Below are 11,027 nucleotides of genomic sequence, written 5' to 3'. Positions count from 1 at the left end.
TTTTTCAAAATTTATCTGTTAAAGATGACTTTATCTTGTTTACAATTTAGTCTCAGTAATCAACTTCCGACTTATAACAAAGAGTGTAGACTTTTTTGAGTTAACGTATATAAAATTCAACATTTTTATGAACTCTTTCTTTTTGTGTTGGATTTGTCTTTCTATTTGATTCAAGATAGATGAATTCTGTTAAAATTTGGATTAGTTCTGCTTGGTCTTTCATCCTTCTTCTATTGTGAAATTTGGCTTCCTTCATATTTTCTTGAATCAACGTACATAGAAATGCAATTTTTACTAGACGTACTGCCTTAGAACATATTTATTGTGATTACAATACATTTTTCAAACTTTTTCTGTTAAAGATGAGTTTAACTAGTTTACAATTTAGTCTCAGAAATCGAGTTCCGACTTATAACGAAGATTGTAGACTTTTTTGAGTTAACAGTATAAACAATTCAACATTTTTATGAACTCTTTATTTTTGTCTTGGCTTTGTCTTTCAATTTGATTCAAATAGATGAAATTTGTTAGAATTTGGATTAGTTCTGGCTGGTTTTTCATCCTTCTTATATTGTGAAATTTGACTTCCTTCATTTTTTCTTGAATCAACGTACACAGAAATGCAATTTTTACTAGACGTAATGGCTTAGAACATATTTATTGTGATTACAATACATTTTTCAAAATTTATCTGTTAAAGATGACTTTATCTTGTTTACAATTTAGTCTCAGAAATCAACTTCCGACTTATAACAAAGAGTGTAGACTTTTTTGAGTTAACGTATATAAAATTCAACATTTTTATGAACTCTTTCTTTTTGTGTTGGATTTGTCTTTCTATTTGATTCAAGATAGATGAATTCTGTTAAAATTTGGATTAGTTCTGCTTGGTCTTTCATCCTTCTTCTATTGTGAAATTTGGCTTCCTTCATATTTTCTTGAATCAACGTACATAGAAATGCAATTTTTACTAGACGTACTGCCTTAGAACATATTTATTGTGATTACAATACATTTTTCAAACTTTTTCTGTTAAAGATGAGTTTAACTAGTTTACAATTTAGTCTCAGAAATCGAGTTCCGACTTATAACGAAGATTGTAGACTTTTTTGAGTTAACAGTATAAACAATTCAACATTTTTATGAACTCTTTATTTTTGTCTTGGCTTTGTCTTTCAATTTGATTCAAATAGATGAAATTTGTTAGAATTTGGATTAGTTCTGGCTGGTCTTTCATCCTTCTTATATTGTGAAATTTGACTTCCTTCATATTTTCTTGAATCAACGGACACAGAAATGCAATTTTTACTAGACGTAATGGCTTAGAACATATTTATTGTGATTACAATACATTTTTCAAAAATTTTCTGTTAAAGATGAGTTAACTTGTTTACAATTTATTTTCAGAAATCAACTTCCGATTTATAACAAAGAGTGTAGACTTTTTTGAGTTAACGTATAAAAAATTAAACATTTTTATGAACTCTTTATTTTTGTATTGGCTTTGTCTTTCAATTTGATTCAAATAGATGAATTTTGTTACAATTTGGATTAGTTCTTGCTGGTCTTTCATCCTTCTTCTATTGTGAAATTTGGCTTCCTTCATATTTTCTTGAATTAACGTACATAGAAATGCAATTTTTACTAGACGTAATTCCTTAGAACATATTTATTGTGATTAAAATACATTTTTCAAACTTTTTCTGTTAAAGATGAGTTTAAATAATTTACAATTTAGTCTCAGAAATCGACTTCCGACTTATAACGAAGAGTGTAGACTTTTTTGAGTTAACAGTATAAAAAATTCAACATTTTTATGAACTCTTTATTTTTGTCTTGTCTTTGTCTTTCAATTTGATTCAAATAGATGAAATTTGTTAGAATTTGTATTAGTTCTGGATGGTCTTTCATCCTTCTTATATTGTGAAATTTGACTTACTTCATATTTTCTTTAATCAACGTACACAGAAATGAAATTTTTACTAGACGTAATGGCTTAGCACATATTTATTGTGATTACAATACATTTTTCAAAATTTTTCTGTTAAAGATGAGTTTATCTAGTTTACAATATAGTCTCAGAAATCAATTTCCGACTTATAACGAAGTGTGTAGACTTTTTGAGTTAACGTATATGAAACTGAACATTTTTATGAACTCTTTATTTTTGTATTGGCTTTGTCTTTCAATTTGATTCAAATAGATGAATTTTGTTACAATTTGGATTAGTTCTTGCTGGTCTTTCATCCTTCTTCTATTGTGAAATTTGGCTTCCTTCATATTTTCTTGAATTAACGTACATAGAAATGCAATTTTTACTAGACGTACTGCCTTAGAACATATTTATTGTGATTACAATACATTTTTCAAACTTTTTCTGTTAAAGATGAGTTTATCTAGTTTACAATATAGTCTCAGAAATCAATTTCCGACTTATAATGAAGTGTGTAGACTTTTTGAGTTAACGTATATGAAACTGAACATTTTTATGAACTCTTTATTTTTGTATTGGCTTTGTCTTTCAATTTGATTCAAATAGATGAATTTTGTTACAATTTGGATTAGTTCTGGCTGGTCTTTCATCCTTCTTCTATTGTGAAATTTGGCTTCCTTCATATTTTCTTGAATTAACGTACATAGAAATGCAATTTTTACTAGACGTAATTCCTTAGAACATATAATTTGTGATTAAAATACAATTTTCAAAAATTTTCTGTTAAAGATGAATTTATCTAGTTTACAATTTAGTCTCAGAAATCAATTTTCGACTTATACCGAAGTTTGTAGACTTTTTTGAGTTAACGTATATAAGATTCAACATTTTTATGAACTCTTTCTTTTTGTGTTGGCTTTGTCTTTCTATTTGATTCAAGATAGATGAAATTTGTTAGTATTTGTATTAGTTCTGCTTGGTCTTTCATCCTTCTTCTATTGTGAAATTTGACTTCCTTCATATATTCTTGAATCAATGTACATAGAAATGCAATTTTTACTAGACGTACTGCCTTAGAACATATTTATGGTGATTACAATACATTTTTCAAACTTTTTCTGTTAAAGATGAGTTTAACTAGTTTACAATTTAGTCTCAGAAATCGACTTCCGACTTATAACGAAAAGTGTAGACTTTTTTGAGTTAACAGTATAAAAAATTCAACATTTTTATGAACTCTTTATTTTTGTCTTGGCTTTGTCTTTCAATTTGATTCAAATAGATGAATTTTGTTTCAATTTGGATTAGTTCTGGCTGGTCTTTCATCCTTCTTATATTGTGAAATTTGGCTTCCTTCATATTTTCTTGAATCAACGTACACAAAAATGCAATTTTTACTAGACGTACTGCCTTAGAACATATTTATTGTGATTACAATACATTTTTCAAACTTTTTCTGTTAAAGATGAGTTTAACTAGTTTACAATTTAGTCTCAGAAATCGACTTCCGACTTATAACGAAGATTGTAGACTTTTATGAGTTAACAGTATAAAAAATTCAACATTTTTATGAAATCTTTATTTTTGACTTGGCTTTGTTTTTCAATTTGATTCAAATAAATGAAATTTGTTAGAATTTGGATTAGTTCTGGCTGGTCTTTCCTCCTTCTTATATTGTGAAATTTGACTTCCTTCATGTTTTATTGAATCAACGTACACAGAAATGCAATTTTTACTAGACGTAATGGCTTAGAACATATTTATTGTGATGACAATACATTTTTCAATAATTTTCTGTTAAAGATGAGTTTATCTTGTTTACAATTTAGTCTCAGAAATCAACTTCCGACTTATAACGAAGATTGTAGACTTTTTTGAGTTAACAGTATAAAAAATTCAACATTTTTATGAACTCTTTATTTTTGTCTTGGCTTTGTCTTTCAATTTGATTCAAATAGATGAATTTTGTTTCAATTTGGATTAGTTCTTGCTGGCCTTTCATCCTTCTTATATTGTGAAATTTGACTTCCTTCATATTTTCTTGAGTCAACGTACACAGAAATGCAATTTTTACTAGACGTACTGCCTTAGAACATATTTATTGTGATTATAATACATTTTTCAAACTTTTTCTGTTAAAGATGAGTTTAACTAGTTTACAATTTAGTCTCAGAAATCGACTTCCGACTTATAACGAAGAGTGTATACTTTTTTGAGTTAACAGTATACAAAAATCAACATTTTTATGAACTCTTTATTTTTTTCTTGGCTTTGTCTTTCAATTTGATTCAAATAGATGAAATTTGTTAGAATTTGGATTAGTTCTGGCTGGACTTTCATCCTTCTTATATTGTGAAATTTGACTTCCTTCATATTTTCTTGAATCAACGTACACAGAAATGCAATTTTTACCAGATGTAATGGCTTAGAACATATTTATTGTGATTACAATACATTCTTCAAAAAATTTCTGTTAAAGATGAGTTTATCTTGTTTACAATTTAGTCTCAGAAATCAACTTCCGACTTATAACGAAGAGTGTAGACTTTTTTGAGTTAACGTATAAAAAATTCAACATTTTTATGAACTCTTTATTTTTGTATTGGCTTTGTCTTTCAATTTGATTCAAATAGATGAATTTTGTTACAATTTGGATTAGTTCTTGCTGGTCTTTCATCCTTCTTCTATTGTGAATTTGGCTTCCTTCATATTTTCTTGAATTAACGTACATAGAAATGCAATTTTTACTAGACGTACTACCTTAGAACATATTTATTGTGATTACAATACATTTTTCAAACTTTTTTTTGTTAAAGATGAGTTTAACTAGTTTACAATTTAGTCTCAGAAATCGACTTCCGACTTATAACGAAGATTGTAGACTTTTTTGAGTTAACAGTATAAAAAATTCAACATTTTTATGAACTCTTTATTTTTGTCTTGGCTTTGTCTTTCAATTTGATTCAAATAGATGAAATTTGTTAGAATTTGGATTAGTTCTGGCTGGTTTTTCATCCTTCTTATATTGTGAAATTTGACTTCCTTCATTTTTTCTTGAATCAACGTACACAGAAATGCAATTTTTACTAGACGTAATGGCTTAGAACATATTTATTGTGATTACAATACATTTTTCAAAATTTATCTGTTAAAGATGACTTTATCTTGTTTACAATTTAGTCTCAGAAATCAACTTCCGACTTATAACAAAGAGTGTAGACTTTTTTGAGTTAACGTATATAAAATTCAACATTTTTATGAACTCTTTCTTTTTGTGTTGGATTTGTCTTTCTATTTGATTTAAGATAGATGAATTCTGTTAAAATTTGGATTAGTTCTGCTTGGTCTTTCATCCTTCTTCTATTGTGAAATTTGGCTTCCTTCATATTTTCTTGAATCAACGTACATAGAAATGCAATTTTTACTAGACGTACTGCCTTAGAACATATTTATTGTGATTACAATACATTTTTCAAACTTTTTCTGTTAAAGATGAGTTTAACTAGTTTACAATTTAGTCTCAGAAATCGAGTTCCGACTTATAACGAAGATTGTAGACTTTTTTGAGTTAACAGTATAAACAATTCAACATTTTTATGAACTCTTTATTTTTGTCTTGGCTTTGTCTTTCAATTTGATTCAAATAGATGAAATTTGTTAGAATTTGGATTAGTTCTGGCTGGTCTTTCATCCTTCTTATATTGTGAAATTTGACTTCCTTCATATTTTCTTGAATCAACGTACACAGAAATGCAATTTTTACTAGAAGTAATGGCTTAGAACATATTTATTGTGATTAAAATACATTTTTCAAACTTTTTCTGTTAAAGATGAGTTTATCTTGTTTACAATTTAGTCTCAGAAATCAACTTCCGACTTATAACAAAGAGTGTAGACTTTTTTGAGTTAACGTATAAAAAATTCAACATTTTTATGAACTCTTTATTTTTGTATTGGCTTTGTCTTTCAATTTGATTCAAATAGATGAATTTTGTTACAATTTGGATTAGTTCTGGCTGGTCTTTCATCCTTCTTCTATTGTGAAATTTGGCTTCCTTAATATTTTCTTGAATTAACGTACACAGAAATGCAATTTTTACTAGACGTACTGCCTTAGAACATATTTATTGTGATTACAATACATTTTTCAAACTTTTTCTGTTAAAGATGAGTTTAACTAGGTTACAATTTAGTCTCAGAAATCGACTTCCGACTTATAACGAAGATTGTAGACTTTTTTGAGTTAACAGTATAAAAAATTCAACATTTTTATGAACTCTTTATTTTTTTCTTGGCTTTGTCTTTCAATTTGATTCAAGATAGATGAAATTTGTTAGGATTTGGATTAGTTCTGCTTGGTCTTTCATCCTTTTTCTATTGTGAAATTTGACTTCCTTCATATATTTTTGAATCAACGTACATAGAAATGCAATTTTTACTAGACGTACTGCCTTAGAACATATTTATTGTGATTACAATACATTTTTCAAACTTTTTTTTGTTAAAGATGAGTTTAACTAGTTTACAATTTAGTCTCAGAAATCGACTTCCGACTTATAACGAAGATTGTAGACTTTTTTGAGTTAACAGTATAAAAAATTCAACATTTTTATGAACTCTTTATTTTTGTCTTGGCTTTGTCTTTCAATTTGATTCAAATAGATGAAATTTGTTAGAATTTGGATTAGTTCTGGCTGGTTTTTCATCCTTCTTATATTGTGAAATTTGACTTCCTTCATTTTTTCTTGAATCAACGTACACAGAAATGAAATTTTTACTAGACGTAATGGCTTAGAACATATTTATTGTGATTACAATACATTTTTCAAAATTTATCTGTTAAAGATGACTTTATCATGTTTACAATTTAGTCTCAGAAATCAACTTCCGACTTATAACAAAGAGTGTAGACTTTTTTGAGTTAACGTATATAAAATTCAACATTTTTATGAACTCTTTCTTTTTGTGTTGGATTTGTCTTTCTATTTGATTCAAGATAGATGAATTCTGTTAATATTTGGATTAGTTCTGCTTGGTCTTTCATCCTTCTTCTATTGTGAAATTTGGCTTCCTTCATATTTTCTTGAATCAACGTACATAGAAATGCAATTTTTACTAGACGTACTGCCTTAGAACATATTTATTGTGATTACAATACATTTTTCAAACTTTTTCTGTTAAAGATGAGTTTAACTAGTTTACAATTTAGTCTCAGAAATCGAGTTCCGACTTATAACGAAGATTGTAGACTTTTTTGAGTTAACAGTATAAACAATTCAACATTTTTATGAACTCTTTATTTTTGTCTTGGCTTTGTCTTTCAATTTGATTCAAATAGATGAAATTTGTTAGAATTTGGATTAGTTCTGGCTGGTTTTTCAACCTTCTTATATTGTGAAATTTGACTTCCTTCATTTTTTCTTGAATCAACGTACACAGAAATGCAATTTTTACTAGACGTAATGGCTTAGAACATATTTATTGTGATTACAATACATTTTTCAAAATTTATCTGTTAAAGATGACTTTATCTTGTTTACAATTTAGTCTCAGAAATCAACTTCCGACTTATAACAAAGAGTGTAGACTTTTTTGAGTTAACGTATATAAAATTCAACATTTTTATGAACTCTTTCTTTTTGTGTTGGATTTGTCTTTCTATTTGATTTAAGATAGATGAATTCTGTTAAAATTTGGATTAGTTCTGCTTGGTCTTTCATCCTTCTTCTATTGTGAAATTTGGCTTCCTTCATATTTTCTTGAATCAACGTACATAGAAATGCAATTTTTACTAGACGTACTGCCTTAGAACATATTTATTGTGATTATAATACATTTTTCAAACTTTTTCTGTTAAAGATGAGTTTAACTAGTTTACAATTTAGTCTCAGAAATCGACTTCCGACTTATAACGAAGAGTGTATACTTTTTTGAGTTAACAGTATACAAAAATCAACATTTTTATGAACTCTTTATTTTTTTCTTGGCTTTGTCTTTCAATTTGATTCAAATAGATGAAATTTGTTAGAATTTGGATTAGTTCTGGCTGGACTTTCATCCTTCTTATATTGTGAAATTTGACTTCCTTCATATTTTCTTGAATCAACGTACACAGAAATGCAATTTTTACCAGATGTAATGGCTTAGAACATATTTATTGTGATTACAATACATTCTTCAAAAAATTTCTGTTAAAGATGAGTTTATCTTGTTTACAATTTAGTCTCAGAAATCAACTTCCGACTTATAACGAAGAGTGTAGACTTTTTTGAGTTAACAGTATAAGAAAATCAACATTTTTATGAACTCTTTATTTTTGTCTTGGCTTTGTCTTTCAATTTGATTCAAATAGATGAAATTTGTTAGAATTTGGATTTGTTCTGCTTGGTCTTTCATCCTTCTTCTATTGTGAAATTTGACTTCCTTCATATATTCTTGAAACAACATACATAGAAATGCAATTTTTACTATACGTACTGCCTTAGAACATATTTATTGTGATTACAATACATTTTTCAAACTTTTTCTGTTAAAGATGAGTTTAACTAGTTCACAATTTAGTCTCAGAAATCGACTTCCGACTTATAACGAAGAGTGTAGACTTTTTTGAGTTAACAATATAAAAAAATCAACATTTTTATGAACTCTTTATTTTTGTCTTGGCTTTGTCTTTCAATTTTATTCAAATAGATGAAATTTGTTAGAATTTGGATTAGTTCTGGCTGGTCTTTCATCCTTCTTATATTGTGAAATTTGACTTCCTTCATGTTTTATTGAATCAACGTACACAGAAATGCAATTTTTACTAGACGTAATGGCTTAGAACATATTTATTGTGATTACAATACATTTTTCAAACTTTTTCTGTTAAAGATGAGTTTATCTAGTTTACAATATAGTCTCAGAAATCAATTTCCGACTTATAACGAAGTGTGTAGACTTTTTGAGTTAACAGTATAAAAAATTCAACATTTTTATGAACTCTTTATTTTTGTCTTGGCTTTGTCTTTCAATTTGATTCAAATAGATGAATTTTGTTTCAATTTGGATTAGTTCTTGCTGGCCTTTCATCCTTCTTATATTGTGAAATTTGACTTCCTTCATATTTTCTTGAGTCAACGTACACAGAAATGCAATTTTTACTAGACGTACTGCCTTAGAACATATCTATTGTGATTATAATACATTTTTCAAACTTTTTCTGTTAAAGATGAGTTTAACTAGTTTACAATTTAGTCTCAGAAATCGACTTCCGACTTATAACGAAGAGTGTATACTTTTTTGAGTTAACAGTATACAAAAATCAACATTTTTATGAACTCTTTATTTTTTTCTTGGCTTTGTCTTTCAATTTGATTCAAATAGATGAAATTTGTTAGAATTTGGATTAGTTCTGGCTGGACTTTCATCCTTCTTATATTGTGAAATTTGACTTCCTTCATATTTTCTTGAATCAACGTACACAGAAATGCAATTTTTACCAGATGTAATGGCTTAGAACATATTTATTGTGATTACAATACATTCTTCAAAAAATTTCTGTTAAAGATGAGTTTATCTTGTTTACAATTTAGTCTCAGAAATCAACTTCCGACTTATAACGAAGAGTGTAGACTTTTTTGAGTTAACAGTATAAGAAAATCAACATTTTTATGAACTCTTTATTTTTGTCTTGGCTTTGTCTTTCAATTTGATTCAAATAGATGAAATTTGTTAGAATTTGGATTTGTTCTGCTTGGTCTTTCATCCTTCTTCTATTGTGAAATTTGACTTCCTTCATATATTCTTGAAACAACATACATAGAAATGCAATTTTTACTATACGTACTGCCTTAGAACATATTTATTGTGATTACAATACATTTTTCAAACTTTTTCTGTTAAAGATGAGTTTAACTAGTTCACAATTTAGTCTCAGAAATCGACTTCCGACTTATAACGAAGAGTGTAGACTTTTTTGAGTTAACAATATAAAAAAATCAACATTTTTATGAACTCTTTATTTTTGTCTTGGCTTTGTCTTTCAATTTGATTCAAATAGATGAAATTTGTTAGAATTTGGATTAGTTCTGGCTGGTCTTTCATCCTTCTTATATTGTGAAATTTGACTTCCTTCATGTTTTATTGAATCAACGTACACAGAAATGCAATTTTTACTAGACGTAATGGCTTAGAATATATTTATTGTGATTACAATACATTTTTCAAACTTTTTCTGTTAAAGATGAGTTTATCTAGTTTACAATATAGTCTCAGAAATCAATTTCCGACTTATAACGAAGTGTGTAGACTTTTTGAGTTAACGTATATGAAACTGAACATTTTTATGAACTCTTTATTTTTGTATTGGCTTTGTCTTTCAATTTGATTCAAATAGATGAATTTTGTTACAATTTGAATTAGTTCTGGCTGGTCTTTCATCCTTCTTCTATTGTGAAATTTGGCTTCCTTCATATTTTCTTGAATTAACGTACATAGAAATGCAATTTTTACTAGACGTAATTCCTTAGAACATATAATTTGTGATTAAAATACAATTTTCAAAAATTTTATGTTAAAGATGAATTTATCTAGTTTAAAATTTAGTCTCAGAAATCAATTTTCGACTTATTCCGAAGTTTGTAGACTTTTTTGAGTTAACGTATATAAGATTCAACATTTTTATGAACTCTTTCTTTTTGTGTTGGCTTTGTCTTTCTATTTGATTCAAGATAGATGAAATTTGTTAGTATTTGTATTAGTTCTGCTTGGTCTTTCATCCTTCTTCTATTGTGAAATTTGACTTCCTTCATATATTCTTGAATCAATGTACATAGAAATGCAATTTTTACTAGACGTACTGCCTTAGAACATATTTATTGTGATTACAATACATTTTTCAAACTTTTTCTGTTAAAGATGAGTTTAACTAGTTTACAATTTAGTCTCAGAAATCGACTTCCGACTTATAACGAAAAGTGTAGACTTTTTTGAGTTAACAGTATAAAAAATTCAACATTTTTATGAACTCTTTATTTTTGTCTTGGCTTTGTCTTTCAATTTGATTCAAATAGATGAATTTTGTTTCAATTTGGATTAGTTCTGGCTGGTCTTT

This window comes from Papaver somniferum, unplaced genomic scaffold, assembly GCF_003573695.1.
Source record: "Papaver somniferum cultivar HN1 unplaced genomic scaffold, ASM357369v1 unplaced-scaffold_63, whole genome shotgun sequence".
NCBI classification, from domain to species: domain Eukaryota; kingdom Viridiplantae; phylum Streptophyta; class Magnoliopsida; order Ranunculales; family Papaveraceae; genus Papaver; species Papaver somniferum.
Note: the sequence above shows the minus strand (reverse complement) of the source record.